The 12946-nt window shown below is 51.3% G+C and overlaps 2 non-coding genes and 1 pseudogene across 2 annotated transcripts; all 3 read left to right on the top strand.

The window, feature by feature from the left end:
• The first annotated feature begins 788 nt into the window (after nt 1-788).
• LOC140407967 (U2 spliceosomal RNA) lies at nt 789-976 on the top strand. Its single transcript, XR_011939922.1, has one exon. It is a non-coding gene; the product is annotated as a U2 spliceosomal RNA (small nuclear RNA).
• A 5591-nt stretch (nt 977-6567) lies between these two features.
• Nucleotides 6568-6755, top strand: LOC140407972 (U2 spliceosomal RNA). The gene has a single exon (XR_011939927.1). It is a non-coding gene; the product is annotated as a U2 spliceosomal RNA (small nuclear RNA).
• A 5483-nt stretch (nt 6756-12238) lies between these two features.
• Nucleotides 12239-12417, top strand: LOC140408019 (U2 spliceosomal RNA; annotated as a pseudogene).
• The last annotated feature ends 529 nt before the right edge of the window (nt 12418-12946 follow it).

The following is a 12946-nucleotide window of genomic DNA, read 5'->3' as shown; positions in this document are numbered from 1 at the left end:
AGCAGACTGCCAGAGTCATCTGGCAGAACGCCTCATCACCAGAACTTTCAAACAAGCACCAAGACCTAGCTTGGCTGGTGGTGAGAAAGGCCCTCCCTGTCAGATTCTTCATGCACACCCGAAGGCTCTGCACCAATGCACGCTGCCCTCGGAGTGGCTGTGGGGGAAATGAGACGGTCACACACCTCCTTGTGGAATGTGCCTTTGCAAAGAAGGTCTGGAGAGAGATGCAGTGGTATTTGTCAAGGTTTATCCCAAACAGATCTGTGACACAGGACTCTGTGCTCTACGGACTGTTTCCAGGGACACACACCGAGACAAATATCAACCGCTGCTGGAAGGTCATCAACTCGGTAAAAGACGCTCTTTGGTCTGCCTGAAACTTGCTGATCTTCCAGTGCAAAGAATTGTCCTCGACCGAGTGTTGCAGACTGGCACATTCCAAGGTCCAGGACTACGTGCTGAGGGACGCACTCAAGCTTGGGGCAGCTGCCGCCAAGGCGCAATGGGGAAAGACCACAGTGTAAAGTCTTTCCAGCAAATGTACACCGAGAGGCGCGTAACAGTGTAAAGCCCCTCGGTCTGGGCAATCAACACTCCAATGTATAAAACAAACATGCCAGTGTAAATATTAAAGAAGGAATTGTAATGTAAAGAGTGATATGTGTATGACAATATCAAAATTGAATGGAAGAAAGTCAAGGCAACATGTAACCCTGCCGGAAATGTACATCAAGACAATTTGAAATGTTTCTGTAATGCTGATGATAAATTTTTATGAATAAAGTATATTTTTTTGAAAAAAAAAAAAAAAAAAAAAAAATCTGTTCTTATCAGTTTAATATCTGATACGTCCCTTATCTGGGGACCATATATTAAATTGATTTTTGGAGCAGGGAGATGGAATAGGGGCTTGCTCCGTCCACTCCACGCATCGACCTGGTATTGCAGTATCTCCAGCAACGGTGCACACCACCCCTTCATGGGGAATTTCAAACTCAAAAAACAGCTCAAACACATACAAATATACACTTTATTCACACTTCTTCCAGCACACAACAAAATGCTTCGGCAACTGGCTGCTGCTACTCACCTTCTACCTGGCCCCGGGGGTGTCATCAAGAATGACCAAACGCATCTTACAAGCACAACGGCGAAAGGGAACTCATTCGAAATTCACCACCCATTTCACTCTTCAATGTGCATTACTCGGCTTCTCGGCCTTTTGCCTAAGATCAAGTGTAGTCTCATTTGATCGAGAGAAGCTGAGGATTTCCATGTCGATCGTGGATTGGAGAACTCGGAGGGATTGAAGTCGTCAAAGAGGAAACGTTTGGAGCTTGGCTGCTATTGGTGGATCTACATGCTGGCCTAAACCTCGGGTTTAGGCCTAACGCCGATACAGTTTCACACCCAACGTCCGAGCTATGGATGCAGCTGCATCCCGACCACCAGGCTGGGGAGTGCGAAACACTGTCCGAGTCACAGTGAAGAAAACGGAGGGAGAGTCACCTTCGGACCGGAAACACTTCGTGAAGTGGGTGCTGCTTGAGTGTTGTGGGTTTAAAGCAACAGAGATCTTCTGCTTGCAAAACTTCCCCAAGAATGGTTTCTTTGATGTCACCTTCAAGAGCGTCGCAGCGTGCATCAAATTCTTGAACGTCTTCAAGGAAAAAGGTAACCAGAGTCCCTTGTCGATCCTGACTGCGGAGCCTCTGTTTACGCTACCGGCACAGCGAAATCGGGTTGTTACACTGCACACGTACAACCCCCACGTCCGTGTGTCTGATGTGCTCACGTTCCTCGCCAGGTACGCTGAGCTGAAAAGTGACAGCGTGCAAGTGAAAGACACCTTCGGCATCTGGACAAGTGAGCACCAGGTCAAGGTGACCCTAAGAACGGACAGCAACGGAGCCATCCTGCATCCCCCCTCCAATTTCGCTATTGGAGTAAATCGTGGCTACCTCTACTACGTGGGACAGCCACGAGTATGCCACACCTGTGGCAAAACGGGGCATGTTGCCGCAAACTGCAGTGTGACCTTCTGCAAGAACTGCAGGCAGGAGGGACACATGACTAAGGACTGCAAGGAAGACAAGTGCTGCAACCTGTGTGGGGAGGCCGGCCATCTTTACAGGGCCTGCCCGAAACGCGGGGCGACATACGCACAGATCATCAGCAGCGGAGTCAAAAAGGCGACCAGAGAGGAGGTGCATACACCCTCCACCGAAAAAGACACCACGGTTCAGATTGAGGAAAAGCAACAGAAGGGCCCCCAACAAAAAGAGGAGGCCCCAGCACCTCCTGACAACCCAGCCCCAGCCCCATCTGATGAGGAACACTCAATGGAATAGGAAGAGGATGGGACAAAGAATAAAGAGCCCTGGGAAACCGTGAACAGGGACAAACGTAAGAGGAAACAAAAAAACAAACTGAAGAACCCCCTGAGGGGTAGTGGCAAAAAGCGACACCTCTCAGCCGGCGCACTTAGTGCCAACACTTCATCCGATGAGGGAAAACAGGACAAGAATCGGCCTCAGATAAAGAGGCAAAGCACCAACGTGGAACGGAAGGCACAGACCCCCCAGACCACCGACCGGGAAGAAAACAAGGTCACAGACCAACCCCCGATAGCAACGAGCAGCAACAACCCAGGTGAAGACCGGCCTGCAACCCCAACACCTACTGACTGCCACGACGAACCCCAGGGCTACACCACCCCCCCAATGCATGTGCATCAAAATCACGGGGCCAGTACGGACCAGAACAGTTTTCTCAGCCCTGCAACTGTGCTAAAGTTTGCGAGCACCACCGGCATGCTGGGGAACATTCAACAGCTGGAACAGCCAACTGTATAGACTCTGGACTCTTGAGACTGGTAAATCTATCTTTTTATAATGGGTTTAAAAATTGCATCCATAAATGTGCGAAGCATCAAAGATACTTCGCGGTGTGTAGCCACACTCAACTATTTGGCAAATGTAAAAGCTGACCTACTGTTCCTGCAGGAGTGCGGAATTCCGCACCTCAGCAACTACAGGCGCTGGTCGAGCTGGTGGTCCCACGGGCCATCCATCTGGTCAGGAGGAAACGACTGCCGCTCCTCCGGCCTGGGTTTTCTGCTGCGGGGAGGCAACTTCACCATCTCCGACGTTAAGGAGGTGGTGGGCGGGCGCCTCCTCGTAGCAGACGTGAAATACAAAAACACCCCTCTCAGACTTATTAATGTGTACGCCCCGGCCGTAAAAAGTGAGCGGCTGGCAGTTCTTCAGCAACTCCCACTGCTGTTGGCCACCTCCAAGCCGGTCATCCTGGGTGGTGACTTCAACTGCATCATCGATGCGGCTGGACGATCCAGCAAAGCCGACAGCAAACTAGACGCTACGTCCAGACTCCTGATGGAAACGGTAAAAGACGCCAAGCTGCTCGACGTCTGCAGCAACCCTGCAGACGGCGCGCAGCGTAGATACACATGGTCACGGCCAGACGGGTCCGTCCGCTCCAGGATAGACTTCTTTTTTGTGTCCCGAGCTTTCACGGTCAGGTCCACCGACGTAACGCCGGTGTTCTTCTCTGACCACTGCCTCCTACTGGCCGACTGCCACCTGCAGGAAGACCAGGGGGTAGGCAGGGGGACGTGGAAGCTAAATGTAAAACTGCTGACCCCTGAGAACATCGAGGAACTCAGGAGGGATTACAAAGGTTGGAGAACCGTGAAACCCCTCTTTGAGGCCCCACATCTCTGGTGGGAAGCAATCAAGGGGAATATCAAGAGGTTTTTCATCCTCAAGGGCGTTCAAAAGGTGAGAGAGAGACGAGGGGTCATGTCCAGGCTCCAGAAAAGTATGCAAAATTTGCTCCAGCTGCAGTCGATGGGGGTGGATGTCAAGGAGGATCTCCAAGAGGTGAAGAGCCAGCAAGCCTCGCTCTACACCTCGGAGGCCTCCAAGGTTATCTTCCGTTCCAGAGTCCGCTCCGTGGAGCAGGACGAAAAGTGCTCACGCTTCTTCTTCCAAAAGGTGCACAGAGACACCTCTGTGATCAGCAGCCTGAAGGAAGAAGATGGCTCTGAAAAGTCATCGCAGTCTGACATCCTGAGGATCAGCCAATCCTTTTATGCCGGACTGTATGACCTGAAGCCAACAGATAGCACTGTTTCCCAGACCTTCCTGTCGACTATCACGGAGGTCATAGGCGACAGCGAGCTGGAAAACCTGGACAAACCACTAACTCTGGACGAGCTGACAAAGGCCGCCAAGTCCTTCGAGACGAGTAAAACTCCCGGAAGCGACGGCTTACCGGTTGAGTTGTATTCGGCTCTGTGGGACTGGATGGGCCCAGACCTGCTGGAAGTGTACGAGAGTATGCTTCTGGAAGGCAGCATGTCAGAGTCCATGAGGAAAGGCATCATCACCCTCATCTACAAGCAGAAGGGGGAAAGGGAAGAAATTCGAAATTGGCGACCCATTTCACTGTTGAATGTGGACTACAAAATTCTAGCAAAGGTCATCGCCAATCGGGTCAGGTCTGCTCTGGAGTCGGTGATCCACCCTGACCAGACCTGTGCTGTACCCGGCAGGAAGATCTCTGATAGCCTCGCGCTACTCAGGGATACGATCGCCTACGTGCAGGACAGGGGGTTGGACACTTGCCTCATCAGCCTTGACCAGGAGAAGGCTTTTGACAGAATATCGCACACCTACATGATGGATGTGCTCTCCAAAATGGGGTTTGGGGAGGGAATTCGCAATTGGATCAAACTGCTCTGCACAAACATCTATAGCGCAGTCTCAATCAATGGGTGGGAATCAGAAAAGTTCCAGATCAGATCTGGAGTCAGGCAGGGCTGCCCTCTCTCCTCTGCCCTTTTTGTGTGCTGCATAGAACCTTTTGCCGAGTCCATCAGGAGGGATCCGGGTATAAGAGGAGTGACGATCCCAGGCAGTGGAGGCATGCAAGTCAAGGCCTCCCTGTACATGGACGACGTTGCCGTCTTCTGCTCGGATCCCGCGTCTGTACGCAGGCTCTTGACCACCTGCGACCAGTTTGAACTGGCCTCTGGAGCCAAGGTAAACCGGGGCAAGAGCGAGGCCATGTTCTTTGGGAACTGGGCCGACCGGTCCTTTGTCCCCTTCACTGTCAGGTCAGATTACCTGAAGGTGCTGGGGATATGGTTCGGAGCTGCTGGGGCGTGCACCAAAAACTGGGAGGAGCGCATAGGAAAGGTAAGACAGAAACTGGGCTGGTGGGAGCAACGCTCCCTCTCCATTGCGGGCAAAACCCTGGTCATCAGGTGTGAGGTACTCTCGGTGCTACTGTACGTGGCGCAGGTCTGGCCCATAACCCGACCCTACGCCACAGCAGTCACCCGGGCCATCTTCAAATTTATCTGGCGATCCAAGATGGACCGTGTCCGAAGGGACACCATGTACAAACCTCTGGAGAAGGGAGGGCGGAACGTACCCAACGCCTCCCTCATCCTGTTGGCCACCTTTGTGTCCAGCTGCATCAAGCTGTGCGTGGACCCCCAGTATGCAAACACCAAGTGTCACTACATACTGAGGTTCTACCTGTCCCCGGTGTTGCGAAGGATGGGCCTGGCCTCATTGCCGCGGAACGCTCCAAGTAGTTGGACCGTACCGTACCACCTGTCCTTTGTGGAAAAGTTTTTGAAAGAAAACACCTTTGACCACAAGGCAATGAAGCAGTGGTCAGCACGTAATGTCCTCGAGGCCCTCAGGGAAAAGGAGACCGTGGAGGACGTTGGATGGTTCCCTGAGCAGACTGCCAGAGTCATCTGGCAGAACGCCTCATCACCAGAACTTTCAAACAAGCACCAAGACCTAGCTTGGCTGGTGGTGAGAAAGGCCCTCCCTGTCAGATTCTTCATGCACACCCGAAGGCTCTGCACCAATGCACGCTGCCCTCGGAGTGGCTGTGGGGGAAATGAGACGGTCACACACCTCCTTGTGGAATGTGCCTTTGCAAAGAAGGTCTGGAGAGAGATGCAGTGGTATTTGTCAAGGTTTATCCCAAACAGATCTGTGACACAGGACTCTGTGCTCTACGGACTGTTTCCAGGGACACACACCGAGACAAATATCAACTGCTGCTGGAAGGTCATCAACTCGGTAAAAGACGCTCTTTGGTCTGCCCGAAACTTGCTGATCTTCCAGTGCAAAGAATTGTCCTCGACCGAGTGTTGCAGACTGGCACATTCCAAGGTCCAGGACTACGTGCTGAGGGACGCACTCAAGCTTGGGGCAGCTGCCGCCAAGGCGCAATGGGGAAAGACCACTGTGTAAAGTCTTTCCAGCAAATGTACACCGAGGGGCGCGTAACAGTGTAAAGCCCCTCGGTCTGGGCAACCAACACTCCAATGTATTAAACAAACATGACAATGTAAATATTTAAGAAGGAATTGTAATGTAAAGAGTGATATGTGTATGACAATATCAAAATTGAATGAAAGAAAGTCAAGGCAACATGTAACCCTGCCGGAAATGTACAGTCAAGACAATTTGAAATGTTTCTGTAATGCTCATGATAAATTTTTATGAATAAAGTATATTTTTTTGAAAAAAAAAAAAAAAAAAAAAAAATCTGTTCTTATCAGTTTAATATCTGATACGTCCCTTATCTGGGGACCATATATTAAATTGATTTTTGGAGCAGGGAGATGGAATAGGGGCTTGCTCCGTCCACTCCACGCATCGACCTGGTATTGCAGTATCTCCAGCAACGGTGCACACCACCCCTTCATGGGGAATTTCAAACTCAAAAAACAGCTCAAACACATACAAATATACACTTTATTCACTTCTTTCAGCACACAACAAAATGCTTCGGCAACTGGCTGCTGCTACTCACCTTCTACCTGGCCCCGGTGTCATGAAGAATGACCAAACGCATCTTACAAGCACAACGGCGAAAGGGAACTCATTCGAAATTGACCACCCATTTCACTCTTCAATGTGCATTACTCGGCTTCTCGGCCTTTTGCCTAAGATCAAGTGTAGTCTCATTTGATCGAGAGAAGCTGAGGATTTCCATGTCGATCGTGGATTGGAGAACTCGGAGGGATTGAAGTCGTCAAAGAGGAAACGTTTGGAGCTTGGCTGCTATTGGTGGATCTACATGCTGGCCTAAACCTCGGGTTTAGGCCTAACGCCGATACAGTTTCACACCCAACGTCCGAGCTATGGATGCAGCTGCATCCCGACCACCAGGCTGGGGAGTGCGAAACACTGTCCGAGTCACAGTGAAGAAAACGGAGGGAGAGTCACCTTCGGACCGGAAACACTTCGTGAAGTGGGTGCTGCTTGAGTGTTGTGGGTTTAAAGCAACAGAGATCTTCTGCTTGCAAAACTTCCCCAAGAATGGTTTCTTTGATGTCACCTTCAAGAGCGTCGCAGCGTGCATCAAATTCTTGAACGTCTTCAAGGAAAAAGGTAACCAGAGTCCCTTGTCGATCCTGACTGCGGAGCCTCTGTTTACGCTACCGGCACAGCGAAATCGGGTTGTTACACTGCACACGTACAACCCCCACGTCCGTGTGTCTGATGTGCTCACGTTCCTCGCCAGGTACGCTGAGCTGAAAAGTGACAGCGTGCAAGTGAAAGACACCTTCGGCATCTGGACAAGTGAGCACCAGGTCAAGGTGACCCTAAGAACGGACAGCAACGGAGCCATCCTGCATCCCCCCTCCAATTTCGCTATTGGAGTAAATCGTGGCTACCTCTACTACGTGGGACAGCCACGAGTATGCCACACCTGTGGCAAAACGGGGCATGTTGCCGCAAACTGCAGTGTGACCTTCTGCAAGAACTGCAGGCAGGAGGGACACATGACTAAGGACTGCAAGGAAGACAAGTGCTGCAACCTGTGTGGGGAGGCCGGCCATCTTTACAGGGCCTGCCCGAAACGCGGGGCGACATACGCACAGATCATCAGCAGCGGAGTCAAAAAGGCGACCAGAGAGGAGGTGCATACACCCTCCACCGAAAAAGACACCACGGTTCAGATTGAGGAAAAGCAACAGAAGGGCCCCCAACAAAAAGAGGAGGCCCCAGCACCTCCTGACAACCCAGCCCCAGCCCCATCTGATGAGGAACACTCAATGGAATAGGAAGAGGATGGGACAAAGAATAAAGAGCCCTGGGAAACCGTGAACAGGGACAAACGTAAGAGGAAACAAAAAAACAAACTGAAGAACCCCCTGAGGGGTAGTGGCAAAAAGCGACACCTCTCAGCCGGCGCACTTAGTGCCAACACTTCATCCGATGAGGGAAAACAGGACAAGAATCGGCCTCAGATAAAGAGGCAAAGCACCAACGTGGAACGGAAGGCACAGACCCCCCAGACCACCGACCGGGAAGAAAACAAGGTCACAGACCAACCCCCGATAGCAACGAGCAGCAACAACCCAGGTGAAGACCGGCCTGCAACCCCAACACCTACTGACTGCCACGACGAACCCCAGGGCTACACCACCCCCCCAATGCATGTGCATCAAAATCACGGGGCCAGTACGGACCAGAACAGTTTTCTCAGCCCTGCAACTGTGCTAAAGTTTGCGAGCACCACCGGCATGCTGGGGAACATTCAACAGCTGGAACAGCCAACTGTATAGACTCTGGACTCTTGAGACTGGTAAATCTATCTTTTTATAATGGGTTTAAAAATTGCATCCATAAATGTGCGAAGCATCAAAGATACTTCGCGGTGTGTAGCCACACTCAACTATTTGGCAAATGTAAAAGCTGACCTACTGTTCCTGCAGGAGTGCGGAATTCCGCACCTCAGCAACTACAGGCGCTGGTCGAGCTGGTGGTCCCACGGGCCATCCATCTGGTCAGGAGGAAACGACTGCCGCTCCTCCGGCCTGGGTTTTCTGCTGCGGGGAGGCAACTTCACCATCTCCGACGTTAAGGAGGTGGTGGGCGGGCGCCTCCTCGTAGCAGACGTGAAATACAAAAACACCCCTCTCAGACTTATTAATGTGTACGCCCCGGCCGTAAAAAGTGAGCGGCTGGCAGTTCTTCAGCAACTCCCACTGCTGTTGGCCACCTCCAAGCCGGTCATCCTGGGTGGTGACTTCAACTGCATCATCGATGCGGCTGGACGATCCAGCAAAGCCGACAGCAAACTAGACGCTACGTCCAGACTCCTGATGGAAACGGTAAAAGACGCCAAGCTGCTCGACGTCTGCAGCAACCCTGCAGACGGCGCGCAGCGTAGATACACATGGTCACGGCCAGACGGGTCCGTCCGCTCCAGGATAGACTTCTTTTTTGTGTCCCGAGCTTTCACGGTCAGGTCCACCGACGTAACGCCGGTGTTCTTCTCTGACCACTGCCTCCTACTGGCCGACTGCCACCTGCAGGAAGACCAGGGGGTAGGCAGGGGGACGTGGAAGCTAAATGTAAAACTGCTGACCCCTGAGAACATCGAGGAACTCAGGAGGGATTACAAAGGTTGGAGAACCGTGAAACCCCTCTTTGAGGCCCCACATCTCTGGTGGGAAGCAATCAAGGGGAATATCAAGAGGTTTTTCATCCTCAAGGGCGTTCAAAAGGTGAGAGAGAGACGAGGGGTCATGTCCAGGCTCCAGAAAAGTATGCAAAATTTGCTCCAGCTGCAGTCGATGGGGGTGGATGTCAAGGAGGATCTCCAAGAGGTGAAGAGCCAGCAAGCCTCGCTCTACACCTCGGAGGCCTCCAAGGTTATCTTCCGTTCCAGAGTCCGCTCCGTGGAGCAGGACGAAAAGTGCTCACGCTTCTTCTTCCAAAAGGTGCACAGAGACACCTCTGTGATCAGCAGCCTGAAGGAAGAAGATGGCTCTGAAAAGTCATCGCAGTCTGACATCCTGAGGATCAGCCAATCCTTTTATGCCGGACTGTATGACCTGAAGCCAACAGATAGCACTGTTTCCCAGACCTTCCTGTCGACTATCACGGAGGTCATAGGCGACAGCGAGCTGGAAAACCTGGACAAACCACTAACTCTGGACGAGCTGACAAAGGCCGCCAAGTCCTTCGAGACGAGTAAAACTCCCGGAAGCGACGGCTTACCGGTTGAGTTGTATTCGGCTCTGTGGGACTGGATGGGCCCAGACCTGCTGGAAGTGTACGAGAGTATGCTTCTGGAAGGCAGCATGTCAGAGTCCATGAGGAAAGGCATCATCACCCTCATCTACAAGCAGAAGGGGGAAAGGGAAGAAATTCGAAATTGGCGACCCATTTCACTGTTGAATGTGGACTACAAAATTCTAGCAAAGGTCATCGCCAATCGGGTCAGGTCTGCTCTGGAGTCGGTGATCCACCCTGACCAGACCTGTGCTGTACCCGGCAGGAAGATCTCTGATAGCCTCGCGCTACTCAGGGATACGATCGCCTACGTGCAGGACAGGGGGTTGGACACTTGCCTCATCAGCCTTGACCAGGAGAAGGCTTTTGACAGAATATCGCACACCTACATGATGGATGTGCTCTCCAAAATGGGGTTTGGGGAGGGAATTCGCAATTGGATCAAACTGCTCTGCACAAACATCTATAGCGCAGTCTCAATCAATGGGTGGGAATCAGAAAAGTTCCAGATCAGATCTGGAGTCAGGCAGGGCTGCCCTCTCTCCTCTGCCCTTTTTGTGTGCTGCATAGAACCTTTTGCCGAGTCCATCAGGAGGGATCCGGGTATAAGAGGAGTGACGATCCCAGGCAGTGGAGGCATGCAAGTCAAGGCCTCCCTGTACATGGACGACGTTGCCGTCTTCTGCTCGGATCCCGCGTCTGTACGCAGGCTCTTGACCACCTGCGACCAGTTTGAACTGGCCTCTGGAGCCAAGGTAAACCGGGGCAAGAGCGAGGCCATGTTCTTTGGGAACTGGGCCGACCGGTCCTTTGTCCCCTTCACTGTCAGGTCAGATTACCTGAAGGTGCTGGGGATATGGTTCGGAGCTGCTGGGGCGTGCACCAAAAACTGGGAGGAGCGCATAGGAAAGGTAAGACAGAAACTGGGCTGGTGGGAGCAACGCTCCCTCTCCATTGCGGGCAAAACCCTGGTCATCAGGTGTGAGGTACTCTCGGTGCTACTGTACGTGGCGCAGGTCTGGCCCATAACCCGACCCTACGCCACAGCAGTCACCCGGGCCATCTTCAAATTTATCTGGCGATCCAAGATGGACCGTGTCCGAAGGGACACCATGTACAAACCTCTGGAGAAGGGAGGGCGGAACGTACCCAACGCCTCCCTCATCCTGTTGGCCACCTTTGTGTCCAGCTGCATCAAGCTGTGCGTGGACCCCCAGTATGCAAACACCAAGTGTCACTACATACTGAGGTTCTACCTGTCCCCGGTGTTGCGAAGGATGGGCCTGGCCTCATTGCCGCGGAACGCTCCAAGTAGTTGGACCGTACCGTACCACCTGTCCTTTGTGGAAAAGTTTTTGAAAGAAAACACCTTTGACCACAAGGCAATGAAGCAGTGGTCAGCACGTAATGTCCTCGAGGCCCTCAGGGAAAAGGAGACCGTGGAGGACGTTGGATGGTTCCCTGAGCAGACTGCCAGAGTCATCTGGCAGAACGCCTCATCACCAGAACTTTCAAACAAGCACCAAGACCTAGCTTGGCTGGTGGTGAGAAAGGCCCTCCCTGTCAGATTCTTCATGCACACCCGAAGGCTCTGCACCAATGCACGCTGCCCTCGGAGTGGCTGTGGGGGAAATGAGACGGTCACACACCTCCTTGTGGAATGTGCCTTTGCAAAGAAGGTCTGGAGAGAGATGCAGTGGTATTTGTCAAGGTTTATCCCAAACAGATCTGTGACACAGGACTCTGTGCTCTACGGACTGTTTCCAGGGACACACACCGAGACAAATATCAACTGCTGCTGGAAGGTCATCAACTCGGTAAAAGACGCTCTTTGGTCTGCCCGAAACTTGCTGATCTTCCAGTGCAAAGAATTGTCCTCGACCGAGTGTTGCAGACTGGCACATTCCAAGGTCCAGGACTACGTGCTGAGGGACGCACTCAAGCTTGGGGCAGCTGCCGCCAAGGCGCAATGGGGAAAGACATGACAATGTAAATATTTAAGAAGGAATTGTAATGTAAAGAGTGATATGTGTATAATATTATCAAAATTGAATGGAAGAAAGTCAAGGCAATGTGTAACTGACGGAAATGTACAGTCAAGACAATTCGAATTGCTCTGTAATGCTTATGATAAATTTTATGAATAAAGTATATTTTTTTGAAAGAAAAAAAAAAATCTGTTCTTATCAGTTTAATATCTGATACGTCCCTTATCTGGGGACCATATATTAAATTGATTTTTGGAGCAGGGAGATGGAATAGGGGCTTGCTCAGTCCACTCCACGCATCGACCCGGTATTGCAGTATCTCCGAGAACGGTGCACAAACCCCTTTATGGGGAATTTCAAAGTACAAAAACACTTCAAGCATGCACATGCAATTCTCCGCTTTATGCCTTTTCTTACAATTCTCTACTCAATCACACTAAAATTCATGCCCATTCTCCATATGCCACACACTATTCCAGTATCTCCGCGAACCTTGCACCCCCCCCACATGGGGAATTTCAAAGTCTAAAAATAGCTTGAGCACAGTTATACTTCTCCACTTTATACTCTTTTCTGATCATCCTCCAGTCAATCACAACAAAATTAATGCTCATTTTCCACATCCCACACACTAAACGCACCACACTCCCTCACCGCTTTGCTTTGCACAACATCTTAACTACCCCTCACGCTGCCTTGCCAAAGCGCTCTTGTATCTAAATCAATTCAGATACTTCGACCAGCTCCTTAATTAAACTTTACCCAGTATGAGTATTACAAAGTACAGAGACAGATATAATGAAACACACTTTATTAAATGTAGTTAATCCATACATTACCCACTCTATATACAAGAAACACCCAGGAATC

Source organism: Scyliorhinus torazame, chromosome 2 (genome assembly GCF_047496885.1).
Source record: "Scyliorhinus torazame isolate Kashiwa2021f chromosome 2, sScyTor2.1, whole genome shotgun sequence".
Lineage (NCBI taxonomy): Eukaryota > Metazoa > Chordata > Chondrichthyes > Carcharhiniformes > Scyliorhinidae > Scyliorhinus > Scyliorhinus torazame.
This window is presented reverse-complemented; position numbering and strand designations above follow the sequence as displayed.